The following is a 21,456-nucleotide window of genomic DNA, read 5'->3' as shown; positions in this document are numbered from 1 at the left end:
TAGGGGACAGTGGGTCTAGTGAGAAGGAGGAACTGAAGGATATCCTTATTAGGCGGGAAATTGTGTTAGGGAAATTGATGGGATTGAAGGCCGATAAATCCCCAGGGCCTGATAGTCTGCATCCCAGAGTGCTCAAGGAAGTGGCCCTAGAAATAGAGGATGCATTGGTGATCATTTTCCAACAGTCTATCGACTCTGGATCAGTTCCCATGGACTGTAGGGTAGCTAATGTAACACCACTTTTTAAAAAAGGAGGGAGAGAGAAAACGGGTAATTATAGACCGGTTGCCTGACATCGCTGTTGGAATCGATCATGAAGGACGAAATAGCAGCCCATTTGGAAAGCGGTGACAGGATAGGTCCAAGTCAGCATGGATTTATGAAAGGGAAATCATGCTTGACAAATCTTCTGGAATTTTTTGAGGATGTAACTAGCAGAGTGGACAAGGGAGAACCAGTGGATGTGGTGTATTTGGACTTTCAGAAGGCTTTTGACAAGGTCCTGCACAAGAGATTAGTGTGCAAAATCAAAGCACATGGTATTGGGGGTAATATACTGATGTGGATAGGGAACTGTTTGGCAGACAGGAAGCAGAGAGTCGGGATAAACGGGTCCTTTTCAGAATGGCAGGCAGTGACTAGTGGAGTGCCGCAGGGCTCAGTGCTGGGACCCCAGCTCTTTACAATATACATTAACGATTTGGATGAAGGAATAGAGTGTAATATCTCCAAGTTTGCAGATGACACTAAACTGGATGGCAGTGTGAGTTGTGAGGAGGACGCTAAGAGGCTGCAGGGTGACTTGGACAGGTTAGGTGAGTGGGCAAATGCATGGCAGATGCAGTATAATGTGGATAAAAGTGAGGTTATCCATTTTGGGGGCAAAAACACGAAGGCAGAATATTATCTGAACGGCAGCAGACTAGGAAAAGGGGAGGTGCAATGAGACTTGGGTGTCATGGTTCATCAGTCACTGAAAGTGGGCATACAGATACAGCAGGCGGTAAAGAAGGCAAATGGTATGTTGGCCTTCATAGTTAGGGGATTTGAATATAGAAGCAGGGAGGTCTTACTTCAGTTGTACAGGGCCTTGGTGAGGCCTCACCTGGAATATTGTGTTCAGTTTTGGTCTCCTGGTCTGGGGAAGGACGTTCTTGCTATTGAGGGAGTGCAGCGAAGGTTCACGAGACTGATTCCAGGGATGGCTGGGCTGTCATATGAGGAGAGACTGGATCAACTGGGCCTTTATTTACTAGAGTTTAGAAGGATGAGAGGGAATCTCATAGAAACATATAAGATTCTGACGGGACTGGACAGGTTAGATGCAGGAAAAATGTTCCCGATGTTGGAGAAGTCCAGAACCAGGGGACACAGTCTTAGGATAAGGGGTAGGCCATTTAGGACCGAGATGAGGAGAAACTTCTTCACTCAGAGAGTTGTTAACCTGTGGAATTCCCTGCCGCAGAGAGTTGTTGAGGCCAGTTTATTGGATATATTCAAGAGGGAGTTAGATATGGCTCTTATGGCTAAAGGGATCAAGGGGTACAGAGAGAAATCAGGAAAGGGGTACTGAGGGAATGATCAGCCATGATCTTATTGAATGGTGGTGCAGGCTCCAAGGGCTGAATGGCCCACTCCTGCACCTATTTTTCTATGTTTTCTAAAACATTTTGTGCGGGGGGTTCACAATGAGCTTCTATGCGAGAGTTAGGATACAGCAGGGATGACCTTCTATGGGCTGAATGGCCCTTTTCTTGTCCTTATTTTTTGTGTGCTCTAATGTTCTTGTGTTGATATACAGCTGTCCATTTTTTTTTTTAGAGCTGTCCATTGAACCATACACAGGATGCAATAGGGAGATACAGAAATTAAATACTGCGGATGCTGGAAATCTGAAATAGAAACAGGAAATGCTGTTTCTCGCTCCACCGATGCTGCCTGACCCGCTCACGGGTCAGGCAGCATTGGTGGAGAGAGAAACAGAGTTAACGTTTCGGGTCAGTGATCTTCATCAGAACTGGAGAAAGTTAGAGATGTAACAGATTTTAAGCAAGTGCAGAGGCAGGGAAAGAACAAAAGGGAAGGTCTGTGATTGGGTGGAAGGCAGGAGAGATTGAATGGCAAAAGGGACATTGGTGCAAAGCAAAAGGAGATGGTAATGGAACAAGTAAAGAAACAAAAGATGGGTCTAGATAGGGTGTGAATGGGAATGAAAGACTAGCAACAGCTGCCGTGTGAAAAATTAGCAGAGGTTATTGTCTGAAATTGTTGAACTCGATGTTGAGTCCAGAAGGCTGTAAAGTGCCTAAACGAAAGATGAGGTGCTGTTCCTCGAGCTTACGTTGAGCTTCAGTGGAACAGTGTAGGAGGCCGAGGATGGAGAGGTCAGAGTGGGAGTGGAGTAGAGAATTAAAGTGACAGGCGACCGGAAGCTCGGGGGTCACACTTACGGACTGAACGGAGGTGTTCCACAAAGCGGTCACCCCAATCTACGCTCGGTCTCCCCGATGTAGAGGAGACCACATGGTGAGCAGCGGGAAGTACATTAGGCAGCGGCGGGTTCCATATCTCTATGCGATGCTGGATGTTCGAGTGGAAAAAAGTGCTGTACGTTCTGGAAGAGACAATGTCAAAACAACTGGCCAAACCAAGGACTGCACTTAACCACTACCTCCTGATTTAGCTCATCTTCTCTCCTACTCTAGTCAGCCTTGTTGGTGCACGGTCCATGGCCCTTCACCTAGCTTTCTCAGTTTAAAAAACATACACTTCTGTGTTGCACCAATCGTGACTTGCGAGGGTGTAGAAGGAATGCTCGTTATTAATATCTCCAGCCGCAACCGCCCACACATCATTTACTTTGTGTTTATGAACATACATAATATAAGTTGGAAAGATGACTTTAATGACAATTTTGTGTCTGTGTGTGATGGAGCTCTCTGGCTGGCTGCAATTTGTACTTTCTCTCTAGAATTCTGAGTTCATCCTTTGATTGGTGGCTGCAAGTCTTTCATCTGTCTGGTGGGGCTGTGATTGGCGTGCACCTTTTGTAGTCTGATCTTTTGTGCTGCCACTGTGAATTTTGAGTCCTGAATCTCGTTGAATTGATATCAGTCACTCAGCAGATGTTGCTGATGTCTGCTTTTGTGTTTTTCCTGTAGGTACAGAACGGAAATTTGAGTAACACATGCAACATTGCTTTTGTCCCTCTTCCTCCCTCAATCTCCCACTCTTTTAGGCTCAAACTTGACAACAAGGACTGAAGTTGCATGTTCAGCCATGAACTCATTGAATGGCGGTGCAGGCTAGAAGGGCCGAATGGCCTACTCCTGCACCTATTTTCTATGTTTCTATGTTTCTATGTTTCAAGGGTTAGGTTACGAGGAGAGATTGCACAAACTAGGGCTGTATTCCCTAGAACTTAGAAGGTTAAGGGATGATCTGATCGAAGTTTTCAGGATATTGTGGAACAGATTGGGTAGATAGAGAGAGACTATTCCCGCTGGTTGGGGAGTGTAGGACTAGGGGCCACAGTCTAAAAATTAGAGCCAGACCTTTCAGGAGTGAAAGGAGGAAACACTTCTACACACAAAGGGTGGGAGAGGTTTGGAACTCTCTTCCACAAACGACAATTGATGCTCGATCATTAGTTAATTTTAAATCAGAGATCAATAGCTTTCTGTTAAACAAAGGTATTAAGGGCTTTGGGCCAAAAGCGGGAATATGGAGTTAGGTCGCAGATCAGCCAGGATCTCACTGAATGGCAGAACAGGCTCGAAGGGCTGAATGGACTCCTCCTGTTTCTATGTTCCTATCCACAGACCAATTTGAAGTCAATAGAACAGCAGAGCTCCCCTTGATGGGACCCCAGCTCTTTACAATATACATTAATGATTTGGATGAGGGAATTGAGTGTAATATCTCCAAGTTTGCAGATGATACTAAGCTGGGTGGCGGTGTGAGCTGTGAGGAGGACGCTAAAAGGCTGCAGGATGACTTGGAGATATTACATTCAATTCAGGGTGCAGGCTCACAGGTTAGGTGAGTGGGCAAACGAGTGGCAGATGCAGTATAATGTGGATAAATGTGAGGTTATCCACTTTGGTGGCAAAAGCACGAAGGCAGAATATTATCTGAATGGCGGCAGATTAGGAAAAGTGGAGGTGCAACGAGACCTGGATGTCATGGTACATCAGTCATTGAAAGTTGGCATGCAGGTACAGCAGGTGAAGAAGGCAAATGGTATGTTGGCCTTCATAGCGAGGGGATTTGAGTATAGGAGCAGGGAGGTCTTACTGCAGTTGTACAGGGCCTTAGTGAGGCCTCACCTGGAATATTGTGTGCAGTTTTGGTCTCCAAACTGAGGAAGGACGTTCTTACTATTGAGGTAGTGCAGCGAAGGTTTACCAGACTGATTCCTTGGATGGGGGGATTGTCCTATGAGGAGTGGACTAAGCCTATATTCTCTAGAGTTTAGAAGAATGAGAGGTGATCCCATTGAAACATACAACATTCTTACAGGGCTTGACAGGGTAGATGCAGGGAGGATGTTTCCCCCGGGCTGGGGAGTCTAGAACCAGGGGCCCACAGTCTCAGGATAAGGGGTCGGCCATTTAGGGCCGAGATGAAGAGAAATTTCTTCACTCAGAGGGTGGTGAATCTTTGGAATTCTCTGCCCCAGAGGGCTGTGGTGGCTCAGTCTTTGAGTATATTCAAGGCTGAGAGCGATAGGTTTTTGGATATTAAGGGAATCGAGGGATATGAGGATGGAGCAGGAAAATACAGTTGAGGATGAAGACCAGCCGTGATCTCATTGAATGGCAGAGCAGGCTCGAGGGGCCGAATGGCCGACTCCTGCTCCTAATTCTTATGTTCTTACGCTCTTACCTCCCCACTGCACCAAAACCTTTATTCACACCTTCATCACCTCTAGATTCAACTTCTCTACTATCATCCTCTGTGCCGTTCATAAACAACCAATCACCCGAAACTCCACTACCCACATTCAGTTCCGCTCACCCATCACTCCCGTGCTCATTGGCCTGCATTAGTTCCTCATTCCCCCAGTGGCGTGAATTTAAAATCCTTGTCCTTGTCCTTCTCCTTTCCTCCAAATCTCACCGCAACCTACTTCTGCAACCTTCTCCAACCTATGTTCTCGCCTGTATCCTCCATCTGTGGCCTCAAAAACATCTCCCCCCTCCCTCTGCTCCATCTTCAGCAAAACAAAGAAAAAAAGATTTGCATTTCTGTAGCGCCTTTCACAACCTCAGGACGTCCCAAAGCGCTTTACAGCCAATGAAGTACTTCTTTTTTTTTGACGTGTAGTCACTGTTATAATAATTTAGGAAACACGGCAGCCAATTTGCGCAGTGCGATCTCCCACAAACAGTCATGTGATAATGACCAGATAATGTTTTTAGTGATATTGGTTGTGGGATAAATATTGGCCCCAGGACACAGTGGATAACTCCCCTGCTCTTATTTGAAATAGTGCCATGGGATCTTTTACATCCACCCTAGAGGGCAGACGGGGCCTCGGTTTAACGTCTCATTCGAAAGACGGCACCTCTGACAGTGCGGCGCTCCCTCAGTACTGCCCCTCCGACAGTACGGCGCTCCCTCAGTACTGCCCCTCCGACAGTACGGCACTCCCTCAATACTGCCCCTCTGACAGTGCGGCGCTCCCTCAGTACTGCCCCTCCGACAGTACGGCGCTCCCTCAGTACTGCCCCTCCGACACTACGGCGCTCCCTCAGTACTGCCCCTCTGACAGTGTGGCGCTCCCTCAGTACTGCCCCTCCGACAGTGCGGCGCTCCCTCAGTACTGCCCCTCCGACAGTACGGCGCTCCCTCAGTACTGCCCCTCCGACAGTGCGGCGCTCCCTCAGTACTGCCCCTCCGACAGTGCAGCGCTCCCTCAGTACTGCACTGGAGTGTCAGCCTAGATTTTGGTGCTTGAGTCTCTGGAGTGGGTCTTGAACCCACAACTTTCTGACTCAGAGGTGAGTGTGCTGCACACTGAGTCACAGCTGACACTCAGTGACAGAACCATGGGTTGCCTTGGCCGGAGTTTCTGCTTCTGCTTGCTATACATGACCGCTGTTGGTAGCGTGTGGCGTTGCTGGAGAAGGTTATGAATGGGCTCAACATCAATGGTTACTTGATCAATGTACCAGATCATCACCCTGGAACTGTCCTCCAGTGGGTGAGTTGACATCGAGTAGGGGGAAGAAATTGGAAAAAATAGAATCAAACTTTAAACAGCTGAAACATGCTCATAAACTCACAGGTTTTGATAGTCATTATATGCCCACCACTCATGGACATTGGCTCATGTGTTTTTAGTCGCTTGTCATGGTCTGACGCACTGTATGTTGTTGCCAGAACTGGAATTCAGTGCCTTGTCCTTTGGGCCCCAATGAGAAAAAGGTAAGCTTGCTTACAGTTCATCCCGATTTGCAATGGTGCTGGTTGAGAGAGGAATTGAGAAACTGTTGTTCTTTGAATTGATCTATGGGATCCTTAATATTCAGGCTGGCAGAACCACGGTTTACTGTCTCATCTGTGGGATGACATCTCTGATGATGGAGCACTCCCTCAATACTACACTTGAGTGCCAGCCTAGATCATGTCCTGGAGCGGGACTTGAAAGGACGCTAGTTGGAGGGGGAAGGCTAGCCCCATCACCCACAGTGCTTGTGGAACAGCAATTATGCAAACTGGCGTGATTGAAATTGAGAGCTCACTGTGTGAGGATTTGCAAGCCTGGGTTTAAAGCCATCATCTCACAGTGTAGCCTGTTAAAACATTCCAGGAAAGTGGCCCCTGACAGAAAATTGATGAGTGACACTGATCCGGGGAAACTGACTGTAAAATCGCCCCCTCTGTCCTGATTATTTCAACATCATCCACACACCAAGACAGATGAGTAGCTCAGATTTCTGACATTCCTAAATCGAGCTTTGGGAATGAGTTCAGAATTTAATGCTCCAAATCACAATTTTTCATACTTACACCCTCAGCAGAAAATAAGATGAAACAGTACAACCATCACTATTTATTGTGCTGAATGCATTAAATGCAAGTTAGCAGTCTCCACTGGGGCATAGTACAAGTAAAACCACCTTTTTAAAGCCAAAATATTATCTCCCTGGCGCACTGGTTAACAAATGGTCGGACCTCATTTAAATGTAATTGTTTAGCTACCCACACAATTCAAGCATGGATCAGCAGCTCACTGTTTTGGGGATCAGAAATCCATGGAGCCTGCCACAGAGCGTGTGTGTGCTGCACTGCATTAAAGGGGAAGGAGCCAATGGGGTGGGGCATCGACAGAGAGAATTATTGGAGGAAAAGGATTATCAGCGAGGAGCAGGGAAAGCAATTATGTTCCTGAAGGCCAGAAAATGCCGTACCGAGTGTTTTTTTTCCCCCCCCTTCTTCTCAGACCAGCGAGCCCTTTAACACCGGCTGTGGCCGTTTCCCGCTCTGCGTATTGGGTGCGCTGTATGCTGTCCTATACCAAAATGGCACTGGGATCCTAACTCCACCACGGGACCTCAACTTACACACTGGCATATTGAGCTCCCCACCTGCTTCTGCCACTAGAGTGTTTGAAAATGAACAGAAAGGTATTAAACTCAGCCACCTTTGTGAATATCACATCTTACATCTTAAAATTAGGATACAAGTTGAATCTAATCCTGGATCGAGGCCCACTTGTAAATGGATGCGAATACAAAAGCAAAATATTGCGGATGCTGGAATCTGGAATAAAAACAGAAAATGCTGGAAATCTCAGCGGGTCAGGCAGCATCTGTGGAGAGAGAAAGACAGAGTTAACGTTTCAGGTCGACGACCCTTCATCAGAAGTGTTCTGTTTGTATTGTAAATGGACTTGACTGCTGCCAGGGAAGTTGAAGTTGTTGCACTTGCGCAGTTTGTGTTTTTTTCCGGTTGTTCGCTAACTGAAAAGCGAATATTGTCGCCATTACAAAGAAAACACTTCCAGAGAGAGGGGAGGGGAGGAGAGGGGGAACAGAGGTCGCTACTGCCGAACAGAGACGTGTCAGGAAAGGAAAATCGATGCCAGAAAAACACAGTAAATGGCCATTTTTATTCAATTTCTTATTCATTTTCTTCTCCTTTCCCTTCACACGGAGCTTCAGCTCTGTACAAATAAATCTCCGCGGCCTTCCCTCCGCGAAAATATCATACAACAACAACTTTTATTTCTATAGCGCCATTAACTTGGTAAAGCGTCCAAAACGCTTCACAGCAGTGTTATGACAAAACAGATAAATCCAACACTGAGCCACATAAGAAGAAATTTGGGCAGGTGACCAAAAGCTGGGTCAAAGAGGCAGGTTTTAAGGAGCGTCTTAAAGGAGGAAAGAGAGGTAGAGAGGCGGAGAGGTTTAGGGAGGGAGTTCCAGAGCTTGGGGCCCGGGCAGCTGAAGGCACGGCCACCGATACTTAATACTTAAACCAACCCACGCTATTATTATACATTATTAAACCAACCCATAGCTCGCTAGATATAGGCATGCGATATGACTATATTACTGTACATTTATACTTAAACCACCACAGAGTTATGCGCAGAACGCTCCTCGCAGTTTCCTCTCGTTGACAGCAGTCATTCCGCTTGAAAATAGTAGTGGGAGGGCCTCGCGGGGGGGGGGGAACTTTGGCAGTGAGTAAATCTCGCAATTTCTAGTCACACAGCTGCCCCATCACTGCTGAAAAATGGGGTGGTAGAGATCCCCAAATCAGGGCCACTAGTGTGTTTGAAAATGAACAGAAAGGTATTTCTTGAACTCGGTCACCTTTGTGAATATTACATCTAAAAATGAGTTAAACTTTGAATGTAATCCTGATTAATGTGGGAGTGAAATCTGTAGTGTAAGGGAGAGCCCCTGAAGGAGCTGGTACAGGAAGGATCATGAATGTACTCTGCATCTTTCACCTGATTCTTTCCTGAGGGTCTTGACGCACGTTGGTGTATAGCTCCCTGAGCACTGGCAGCTCTTCAACATCTTCTCCAAACGGAAATTTGTTCATGTTAATTGCAGAGACCATCAGTGTTGGCAGGCTATTTTAATTGTGAATGGGAGGTGGGGAGAGCAGAAGGAGAGAGGCTAGCCTTATTCTTGTCCAATGTCCAAGTGTGCAGTTCGAAGCTCGAATTGCTGATTAGCGATTAGGGGCGAGAACCTTGGCTGGGAATCACAATGAAATCAAGTCGATGGAACAGGGTAAAACGAGCGGTTAATTCGCTATGAGACTATTTTGCATTACCGGTGAAGATTAATTTCACGCCTCGTTTTTTTTTACAATAGAACAAGAGGATTTTATTTTCTCGGCTAACATAACCTTTTGCTTAAGACAGGAAGCAACATAAATGGTACAGTACCCGAGCGATATTACAGAATAAACATGAACATTAAAAAAGACTTGATGATTCACCCTTATCTCAGTGAGTTGGATGAGCATGTTTGCTCATCCACAATTCGTGGAAGCTCACTTTCATTTTGGTGAGTTTCAAAACAAATCAATCTCTACATTTCTACACTTGTTGATGTATGTGAAGAAAATCCCACTTCACACAGATACATTGAGGCAAAATGGCCTACCATTTCAATGGCTCTTTGGGATAATTCAGGGTAGTCTTTCTCAATTGAGAGCCTGAACTGATCAAGAGGCTTGACTTTAAACTTATCTCCCCAAGCAGAGTCACTGGTACTGTCGACTGAATTCTAATTTCGACTCAGCAATCGTGACCTTTGCTGTGAAATCCTCTGAAAACGGATTTCAAACCCAGGCAAAATCCTGTACTCATTTGCCTCTCTCTTTTGGGAAAATATTTGTTGAATTTTGTGCAAAGCTGAGACAAATGCTCCAGAATCACATTGTTAACTTCGAGAACCAGTCCACAGAAACAGAAGGTGATGTTGGGAGTGTAGTTACAGTGTCTCACAGGACATAGTTTCTCCATAGCAAACCTTTCTGGCAAAGCTTGCTACTTTTTTGTACGTGATGAAAACGGTAACAGTTCTTGCCTTGCAAAGAAAGTTTGAGTTCATTGAGCCTGTTAAACATGTTGGCCAAGTAGCCCAGTAAAATCTGGAAGTGCTGGTCAAGGAAATGATGTGAAATGGTGATTTAGAGTCAGTCAAAAACAGGTGGCACAGTTTGAAGATTCTTGCCAAAACTTTACCGCAAGACACCTTTCAAGCCTCTTCGATCAGCTTCATCTGTCCTTTTCAGTTGAGAGAGATTTTATTTGAAAAAAATCTCGTGCTTTATCTTCATAGGCAGGATGTTTGGTCTCCAAAGGGCGTTAGAGTTTATTGGTTTCATGCTAGCTTGCCGCAATGCTCCATCTCACCCTCAGTAAGCTGCCTGCTGAAGTGCAGCTAATCCACAGAACAAACAGGAAAGTGTTCAACCTCCGTGGCCTCCAGTCCCGATCCAAGGTCATCCCATCCTCTGTCATTGAATTACAGTATGCAGATGACACTTGCGTCTGCGCACACTCGGAGGTCGAACTCCAAACCATCGTCGACACCTTCACCAAAGCGTAAGAGATCATGGGCCTTACACTAAACATCCGTAAGACAAAGGTTCTCTACCAACCTGCCCCCACCACACAGTATAGCCCTCCGATTATCAAAATCCACGACGAGGCCTTGAACAACGTGGACCATTTTCCATACCTCGGGAGCCTACTGTCAACAAGGGCAGACATCGATGACGAGGTCCAACACCGCCTTCAGTGTGTCAGTGCAGCCTTTGGTCACCTGAGGAAGAGAGTGTTTGAAGAGCAGGACCTCAAACCCGGCACCAAGCTCATGGTCGACAGAGCAGTAGTGATACCCGCCCTCCTATATTCTTCAGAGACATGGACTATGTACAGCAGGCACCTCAAAGCACTGGAGAAGTACCACCAACGCTGCCTCCGAAAGATCCTGCAAATTCACTGGCAGGACAGGCGCACCAATGTTGGTGTTCTCGCTCAGGCCAACATCCCCAGCATCAAAGCACTGACCACGCTCGATCAGCTCCCTCGGATGGGCCCACATCGCCCGCATGCCCGACACGCAAAGCAAGCGCTCTACTCGGAACTCCGACACAGCAGGCGAGTCCAAGGTGGGCAGAGGAAACGCTTCAAGGACACCCTCAAAGCCTCCTTGAAAAAGTGCAACATCCCCACCGACACCTGGGAATCCCTGGCCCATGACCGCTCAAAGTGGAGGAGAAGCATCTGGGAAGGCGCCTCAAGCCTCTTCACCGGGAGCAAGCGGAAGCTAAGCGCAAACAGCAGAAGGAGTGCACGGCAACCCAGGCACCCCACCCACCCATCCCTCCAACCACCGTTTACCCCACCTGTGACAAAGATTGTAGGTCCCGCAGTGGACTCATCTGTCACCTGAAAACTCACGTGTGGCAGCAAGTCATCCTCGACTCCGAGGGACGGCCTAGAGAATCCTGAGCAAGAACAAAGATCACATTTCGGTTGACAACTTTCCTCAGGACCAGTAAAACTGAATCGCATGTTCCTGTACAGAGGATCGTATTTCCTATTTTTCTTTTGCCCAGCTGTACTTGGTCCTTCCAAGGCATCGACATCCTCAGCTTTACACTTCAAAAAGCACTCCACTTCTTCACAATTATCGACCAGCAAATATCCTAGTTACATTAGGTAGACAGCACACGGGAGCTGGGGGCGGGCAAGATGCTGGGCAGACTCAATCTGAAAGGGCAGATCAATGCAGATATCAATTCAGGCAAGGACTGGTAAGCAAACTAGAATATTGTGAAAAGACACACTGCCTACCTGGTGGGTGCCTCCAGCTGTCACTGACGGAGCCTCGCCTCATCTTCCCGTTTTGGACTGGCAATCAAAAGTCTGAATTTCTTTCAATTGAGAAACTGAGCAAATTTAAATTAAAAGAGAAAGTGTGAACTGGTGCATGGAGCGATCTGAGGATGTTTGACTTTCCGCCCATTTCTAAAAACGGAAGTTGAACTAATGCGAGCTGTTTCTGGTGCACGGTAACTAGTTACTGCATACCAGAAGTAGCTTTCATTGGTCCAACTTCCACTTCGAGAGATCGGTAGGAATTCAAACATGTTTCCCCATTTCTTGCAACTTTAAAGGAAGTTGAACTTTTGATTCACCTCTTCTGGCTATGTGAGGTGGCATCGGTGGCTCTCCTTCTCGGCTGGACTCTTCTTGCGTCCTTCCCCCCAATATCCTTGTCTCGAACCTCCCCACCCCTCGGAGTTTGAGAACACCTGCACGAAGCCATCAAGGGCCATTAACGTGCTCCTTATCAGGACCAATGTATGTTCACAAAAAGTTAAGCAAAGAACTTGCATCTATATGGCGCCTTTCACGACTAGGGTAGCCGACTCTGGTTGGAGGCATTCCTGGAGGATTGATCACATGACATTCTGACCACATGACACCTGATCACGTAATATCTCATCGTGTGACATTTGTTGACATGACTTACGTTATTGCATTTACCTTATAAATAGGGGAAATTGAGGACTAGGAAGAGGAGAATCCCAAGGGCGGGGAAGAGGAGAAGCCGAGGACCCTCACCGCGCCCCCCCCCCCCAGTTTCAGAGCTCCCCCCTGAATGCTGAGAATCCGATTCCCAATTCTCCAGACTCCTCTCTATGGTCAGGGCTCTCTGCAAGTGGCATCACTGAGCCGGCGGTTTCTCTAACAGCAGCCGGTGATGTGATGAAGCCGGGGCGATAAGGAGTGGCCGAGAAGGGGGGGGGGGGTGCACTGTGGCACAAAATTTAAATCGCTGGATCTCCCGGGCTACTGGAGGCAGTGCTTGGAAGAGGAACTTCCAATTCCAGAAAACTGCCGGTCATTCCGGGAGGATTGGGAATCCTATTCATGACCGCAGGACAACCCACAGCGTTTTACGGCCAATGAAGTACTTTTCAGTTGTAGTCACTGTTGTAATGTAGGAATCGCGGCAGCCAAATATATGCACAGCAAGCTCCCACAAACAGCAATGCGATACTTGACCAGATCACCTATTGTAGTGATCTGTTTTAGCTCCTGATCAGAACCTGGAGCATGTCATTGAGCACTGCCCTCAGAGGAAATTTGCAGGCACCTACAAGATGTTCTCGCTCTTACACCGGAAGCTTTGGCCTGGATATCCAACTTAGATATTGACATTTGATTTGCTTTGCTGCGACTGTACGAAAGAAGAAGTGATTTTAGTAGAGAGATAAATATTGTCCAGGACACCGGGGATAATCCCCAGCTCCTCTTGTCTGATGGGCTCTTGTACCTGAGAGGGTAGACGGAGCCTTGGTTTAATGTCTCATCCAAAAGATGGCCCCTCCGACTGTGCAGTGCTCCCTCAGCATGGCACTCGGAGTGCCAACCTAGATTTTGTGCTGAGGACTCTGGAGTGGGACTCGAACCCACAACCTTCTGAGTGGGACGCGAGAGTGCTGCCCACTGACACCTAATGTGCAGATGTGTGTACGGGCACACCTCTTCGCTTGTGTACCATCTGTCGGAACCTTTCCACTGCCACAGTAAGAGAGATAACATTGTTCTCCCTCAGTTTTTATTGCCACAACAGCTAAAGAGCTAATTAAAGTTTTATTGCTTTAAAGACACTGAAGAAACTGTGAACCTTTGTTCTGGCTGATCTCATTCAGGACTAACTAATTGGATGTAAATAGGTTAAAGCTTATCGCCCAAACAGCTTCATGTATTCTCTGGCCCTCAGTATTGTAACAGCAAACAGCAGCCTCTAAAGCAAGTACGTTGCCATGGTAACCATTGACAGCCTGCCATCTGATGATCTCTGTTGCACGAAGGAGCAAGTTATAAAACCAGGCAGAAAAGTGTTTCTCAAACAACGTGCAGGGGATTAAGCTTTAATGAAAGATTCTTCAGATAGCAGCAGGTTTCTGTTGATGCCTCACTTGGATCCTCTCTTGCCTTCTTTTCAATTGCCCATGGATCAGTCCTGAATGCGTAGTTACGTGCATGCGTCAGTGTCCTTATGTGCTCCTTCGATCCTCCTCCCGCTCTTAGATTTCCCATTGCCATCAATCCTGTTTTATCGCCCTTTGAAATACTGATCATAAGCACCGCCATGATTGACATCATACTATTTCTGTGCTCGACTCACTGCACACTGAACTATTCCTGAATGTATTTTTCCATCTATCCCTGTGAGGGATGCCTGTGGTCTTGTAGCACTGCCAGTGAACAGCTAGCATTACCCATCCAATCAGGGCTGATTATGTCCAGAGGCATTTTTATGAGCAGAATATAAGACATTTTAGGAAAAGAATCTTTCGACCCAACAAAGCACTGGTTAGGCCACAGCTCGAGCACTGTGTGCAGTTCTGGTCACCACATTACAGGAAAGATATGATTGCACTGGCGAGGGTACAGAGGAGATTTACGAGGAACTTGCCAGGACTGGAGAATTTTAGCTATGAAGAAAGGTTGGATAGGATGGGGTTGTTTTCTTTGGAGCTGAGGGGAGACTAAATTGAGATGTATAAAATTAAGAGGGGCTGAGGTCGAGTCGATAGGAAGGAGCTATTTCCCTTAGCAGAGAGGTCAATAACCAGGGGGCATAGGTTTAAAGTAATTGGTAGGAGGATTAGAGGGGAGTTGAGGTGCGGACACAAAGGGCCAAATGGCCTCCTTCTGTGCCGTAAATGCCTATGATTCTATAAGCCCATTATTCCCATCTAAACCCGCCTGCTACCTCAATTCTCCCTTTCTACAGGAACACATCTAGTTGTCTCTTGAACCCATTCTCTTAAATATCTTTCTCTCATTTGTTAATCCATATGCTACGAACAGTATTTTTTTTATTATTGAAAATGTAACCTATTTTTCTCACCACCCCATAATATCCTTACATCAGCTACAGCTAAAAATGCCTGGCAAGTGGCCAGCTCTTAAGTTCACCTCCAGAGTTTGAAGGTGAGTGAGTTAGGAAGCGAATATGGGGTGTGGATGGGGGATACTTGGCGGATGATGAGTGGGCAGGATAGTAGACCAGAGTTGGAGAAGCAGAGGGTGGGAGTGGCTCATTGTACTGATTATGTTACACCTTGTACCAGACACACAGCCCATGTCACCCGGTGCCAAGCTGAAACAGGACGTTGGAAAATAACTAAATTGTCCTCATTTAAACCCTGGAATTGCTTAGTGAGGAAATTAGAAGAAATATTTTCACACAAGCGGCTATTGCAGCAGAGAGTGCAGGAGGAGGTTCGTGTAGAGCATAGACACTGGATAGACCCGTTGGGCCAAATGGCCTGTGGTCTGTGCTGTAAAACTCTATGCAGGTCTGTCACTTTGAACTAACTGCAAGGAGAACCAGAAAAGTTCTCCCCTCCACACGAAGATCAGGGGGGGCGGGGTGAAATTCATTATCCCCCCCCATTTGGGGGTGATAACTTTTGAAAGCTGGAAAACTTAGCGGCAAGCACTAATGCTTCTCGGCTTTCAATAAATTGGCGTTAGCATTCCAGGCAGGAAGTGCGCTCCACTTCCTTCTTGGAGCGCTAAAGGACGCAGGCAGGGTGGAGACTGTGCAGGGCTGCTGCGTTCAAAGGGCCCTTCCCTCCCTTAAAGGGAAGGGCCATCACTCCAGGCTCTGCAATTTATACATCACCTAACTGGACCACCAAGGCTGCGGTGATCCCACGCGACCAGCCCAGCACTCGAGCTGTGGTGAGGAACCCGCAAAGAAAACGGCAACAACAAAGGTACGTTTTTTTTTTTACTTACCTCGGCCACCTCGCCTTTAATCATCGTCCCGGTAACGGGTGACCGCCCGACCCACACATCCTGCAGCCGTCGGTGCTTTCACCCGGCGCTGCCTCAGGGGGCGGAAGTGAATTTCGGGTCCGGGGCAACGCTAAACTCCTGCCTAGTATGTCAGGAGTCGATGTCAGCGCCGTGCCAAAGGCATCTGCGCCCCATTCATGCCCCCCAGGAGTGCTAACGGGAGGTGCAAATGCACCCAATTTCTCCCCCAGTGACTCGGAGGTGTGAAAAATTAAAGTCAAGCCCCTTTGCTCTGAGGTCCAGTTCAGTACTGCATTGTGCTGTATTTATATCCCTGTGTACATTATACACACACACACACACACACACACAAGTATATATTTCATTCTTTGGGTAGTCGAAACAATAATCCTATGCTCTTGCTTTTATATAGTTACAAGCCTGGCTTCTAAATGCTGCTTTCTTAAATGTACGTGTGTGTTTCATTTTACAGAGCAATATAAACTATTTAAACAGGTTTAAATTCTCCCTTTGATTACAGCTTGAGTGGGATGAAACAACAGGAGCGGTGGGCTCCCTGATAATGGCAGTTCTGTTGTAGCTGTGTGTTTATCCGGTCTGTTTAGTAGACCACTGCCAGCAGGCACTGAGTGGCCGGCGGCCTGTGTGGTTGCATGAGCAGAACATGAAACTCTCTCTGAGACAGTGAGGCCTGACTCAAACTACCCCAGCAATAGTCAGTACCATCAAGGGAGGAGAACACGGTGGGGAAAGGAGTGGGTTGCAGAGAGCAAGAGACCCTTTAGTGTAATCTGAATATTTAAAACCTCGCTCCAACAGCAACCAACAGCATTCCAACTGTTTGTCACTAGGAATGTCTTGCCTCCAAGCAAGTTTCCAATAGCACGGGGACTTTACATGCACGCTGACTGTCAGGACATCGTGATATCATAGGTCCCTTTAGTCATAAAAATATTAGTCATCCTCCCACAGACTTCATAGGGTCCTCGTTTATGAGAAAAACTTAGAGCTGATCTGAGCCTGATGTTTCACTTTTGTAATTCTATAATTCTTAAATAGCTGGCACACTATCTTCTTGCTGAAATATGTCAAGCAACAGCGGTAAGAAAGGAAAACATGTCGGCCCAGCTCATCAAACCTTTTCTGACATTTTGTTAGCCATTACAGCCCTTTATTTTCTCATTCCCATCCTTTCCCATATCGCCTAATTTACTTGCTTCTCAATAACTATCTATCTCTCTTTAACATACCTCAGTTGATTTTGCATCTCTGGCCATCTGAAGCATAGAATGCAGTATTGTACTCCAATTCCTGCTTTGGTAAATTCCCAGAAGCAGTCATGGTGCAGAATGAATCAGTGAGAAGGCTCTTTTGTTTATTTTAATTTATGATCTGAGGGAACGCTGTACCATCAGAGGGGTCGTCTTTCAGATGAGATGTTAAACCGAGGCCCCGTCTGCCCTCTCAGGTGAATGTAAAAGATACAATGGCACTATTTGAAGAGCAGAGGGGTTCCCCTAGTGCCCTGGACAATAGTTATTCCTCAACCAACAGCATAAATGTAGCATCTCCAAATTTGCGGATGACACTAAGTTGGGTGGCAGTGTGAGCTGCGAGGAGGATGCTATGAGGCTGCAGAGTGACTTGGATAGGTTAGGTGAGTGGGCAAAGGCATGGCAGATGCAGTATAATGTGGATAAATGTGAGGTTATCCACTTTGGTGGTAAAAACAGAGAGACAGACTATTATCTGAATGGTGACAGATTAGGAAAAGGGGAGATGCAACAAGACCTGGGTGTCATGGTACATCAGTCATTGAAGGTTGGCATGCAGGTACAGTAGGCGGTTAAGAAAGCAAATGGCATGTTGGCCTTCATAGCGAGGGGATTTGAATACAGGGGCAGGGAGGTATTGCTACAGTTGTACAGGGCCTTGGTGAGGCCACACCTGGAGTATTGTGTACAGTTTTGGTCTCCTAACTTAAGGAAGGACATTCTTGCTATTGAGGGAGTGCAGCGAAGGTTCACCAGACTGATTCCCGGGATGGCGAGATTGACATAACAAGAAAGACTGAATCAACTGGGCTTGTATTCACTGGAGTTCAGAAGAATGAGAGGGGATCTCATAGAAACGTTTAAAATTCTGATGTGTTTAGACAGGTTAGATGCAGGAAGAATGTTCCCAATGTTGGGGAAGTCCAGAACCAGGGGTCACAGTCTAAGGATAAGTGGTAAGCCATTTAGGACCGAGATGAGGAGAAACTTCTTCACCCAGAGAGTGGTGAACCTGTGGAATTCTCTACCACAGAAAGTTGTTGAGGCTAATTCACTAAATATATTCAAAAAAGAGTTAGATGTAGTCCTTACTACTAGGGGGATCAAGGGGTATGGCGAGAAAGCAGGAATGGGGTACTGAAGTTGCATGTTCAGCCATGAACTCATTGAATGGCGGTGCAGGCTCGAAGGGCCGAATGGCCTACTCCTGCACCTATTTTCTATGTTTCTATGTTTCTATTAAAATAAATGATCTGATCATTAAACTCTTTGTTCTTTATGGGACCTTGGTGTGTGTAAAATTAGCTGCCGTGATTCCCTACATTACAACAATGACTATACCTCAACATTATTTCATTCGCTGCAAGGCATTTGAGATGTCCCGACGCTGTGAAAGGCGCGATATAACTTCAAGTTCTTTCTTTTAATGTATTAACTCTGCTGGCACGTTATCCAATGGTGCAGAACATCACGGCCAAGCCTAATGCTTCTCTCACCAGACAGTACTAAGCCACACAAACCAGGAAGATCTCAACCTCCATCCAGGGCTATGTAGAAGATTTCATCTCTGGAACTAGCAGCAGCACTACAGCAAGCCCCAGTGGCCCCGGGCCAGAATGGATTAAAAAAAGCTCCACTGTACCTTGCCAACTAATTCAAATCACAGAGCATTCAGGCTGCACATCAATAGGTGTTGTTCAGCAACTTCGTGTCCTCTGGTTCATAACAATACATTTCGAGTAAGCATGGGACTTCGTAGTGGGGTATTCGGAACAGACTTTATTGATACACAGAAAGGTGATCGGCCTATAACTGTATACAGAGAGTCAATATTCGGTTTCTGTACCTTGAGTACACTCTGACAAACTGTTGCAAACCATGCTCCTTTATACACCATATTGACTACAGCAAAAGACAATGTCAAAATTGAAACAAGCGTACTATGCTTAAACAAAGGGGACTACAGTAGGATGAGGGCAGAGTTGGCTAAAGTAGACTGGAAACAAGGAATACACGGTGGCACAATTGAGGAACAGTGGAGGACTTTTAAGGAGCTCTTTCATAATGCGCAACAAAAATATATTCCAGTGAAAAAGAAGGGCGGCAAGAGAAGAGATAACCAGCCGTGGATAACCAAGGAAATAAAGGAAAGTATCAAATCAAAGACCAATGCGTATAAGGTGGCCAAGGTTAGTGGGAAACTAGAGGATTGGGAAAATTTTAAGCAACAGCAAAGAATGACTAAAAAAGCAATAAAGGGAAGATAGATTACGAAGGTAAACTTGCGCAAAACATAAAAACAGATAGTAAAAGCTTTTACAGATATATAAAACGGAAAAGAGTGACTAAAGTAAATGTTGGTCCCTTAGAAGATGAAAAGGGGGATTTAATAATGGGAAATGTGGAAATGGCTGAGACCTTAAACAATTATTTTGCTTCCGTCTTCACAGTGGAAGACACAAAAACCATGCCAAAAATTGCTGGTCATAGGAATGTGGGAAGGGAGGACCTTGAGATGATCACTATCACTAGGGAGGTAGTGCTGGACAGACTAATGGGACTGAAGGTAGACAAGTCCCCTGGTCCTGATGAAATGCATCCCAGGGTATTAAAAGAGATGGCGGAAGTTATAGCAGATGCATTTGTTATAATCTACCAAAATTCTCTGGACTCTGGGGAGGTACCAACGGATTGGAGAGCAGCTAATGTAACGCCTCTGTTTAAAAAAGGGGGCAGGCAAAAGGCAGGTAACTATAGGCCGGTTAGTTTAACATCTGTAGTGGGGAAAATGCTTGAAACTATCATTAAGGAAGAAATAGCGGGACATCTGGATAGGAATAGTGCAATCAAGCAGATGCAGCATGGATTCATGAAAGGGAAATCATGTTTAACTAACTTACTGGAATTCTTTGAGGATATAACGAGCATGGTGGATAGAGGTATACCGATGGATGTGGTGTATTTAGATTTCCAAAAGGCATTCGATAAGGTGCCACACAAAAGGTTAATGCAGAAGATAAAGGTACGCGGAGTCAGAGGAAATGTATTAGCATGGATAGAGAATTGGCTGGCGAACAGAAAGCAGAGAGTCGGGATAAATGGGTCCTTTTCCGGTTGGAAATCAGTGGTTAGTGGTGTGCCACAGGGATCAGTACTGGGACCACAACTGTTTACAATATACATAGATGACCTAGAAGAGGGGACAGATTGTAGTGCAACAAAATTTGCAGATGACACTAACATTAGTGGGAAAGCGGGCTGTGTAGAGGACTCAGAGAGGCTGCAAGGAGATTTGGATAGGTTAAGCGAATGGGCTAAGGTTTGGCAGATGGAATACAATGTCGGAAAGTGTGAGATCATCCACCTTGGGAAAAAATACAGTAAAAGGGAATATTATTTGAATGGGGAGAAATTACAACATGCTGTGGTGCAGAGGGACCTGGGGATCCTTGTGCATGAATCCCAAAAGGTTAGTTTGCAGGTGCAGCAGGTAATCAGGAAGGCGAATGGAATGTTGGCCTTCATTGCGAGAGGGATGGAGTACAAAAGCAGGGAGGTCCTGCTGCAACTGTACAGGGTATTGGTAAGGCCGCACCTGGAGTACTGCGTGCAGTTTTGGTCACCTTACTTAAGGAAGGATATACTAGCTTTGGAGGGGGTACAGAGACGATTCACTCGGCTGATTCCAGAAATGAGGGGGTTACCTTATGATGATAGATTGAGTAGACTGGGTCTTTACTCATTGGAGTTCAGAAGGATGAGGGGTGATCTTATAGAAACATTTAAAATCATGAAAGGGATAGACAAGATAGAGGCAGAGAGGTTGTTTCCACTGGTCGGGGAGACTAGAACTAGGGGGCACAGCCTCAAAATACGGAGGAGCCAATTTAAAACCGAGTTGAGAAGGAATTTCTTCTCCCAGAGGGTTGTGAATCTGTGGAATTCTCTGCCCAAGGAAGCAGTTGAGGCTAGCTCATTGAATGTATTCAAGTCACAGATAGATAGATTTTTAACCAATAAGGGAATTAAGGGTTACAGGGAGCGGGCGGGTAAGTGGAGCTGAGTCCACGACCAGATCAGCCATGATCTTGTTGAATGGCGGAGCAGGCTCGAGGGGCTAGATGGCCTACTCCTGTTCCTAATTCTTATGTTCTTATGTTCTTATGTAAAATGACATACCTGTTTCCAAAATCCTCGGAGAACAGATTATCTACGTAAACCATTTGCAATGATTTACCTCAGAACCACTTCCCTTAAACAAAACTTCCTTTGCCTACTGTTATCTTTAGCAAAAGGACTCGCTACCCCTGGATTATTGTCCTAAAACTAAACCATTCAAGGGTGGTC

The sequence above is a fragment of the Pristiophorus japonicus genome, chromosome 24, assembly GCF_044704955.1.
Source record: "Pristiophorus japonicus isolate sPriJap1 chromosome 24, sPriJap1.hap1, whole genome shotgun sequence".
NCBI lineage: Eukaryota > Metazoa > Chordata > Chondrichthyes > Pristiophoridae > Pristiophorus > Pristiophorus japonicus.
The sequence above is the reverse complement of the archived record's forward strand: the minus strand, read 5'-3'. Positions refer to the sequence as shown.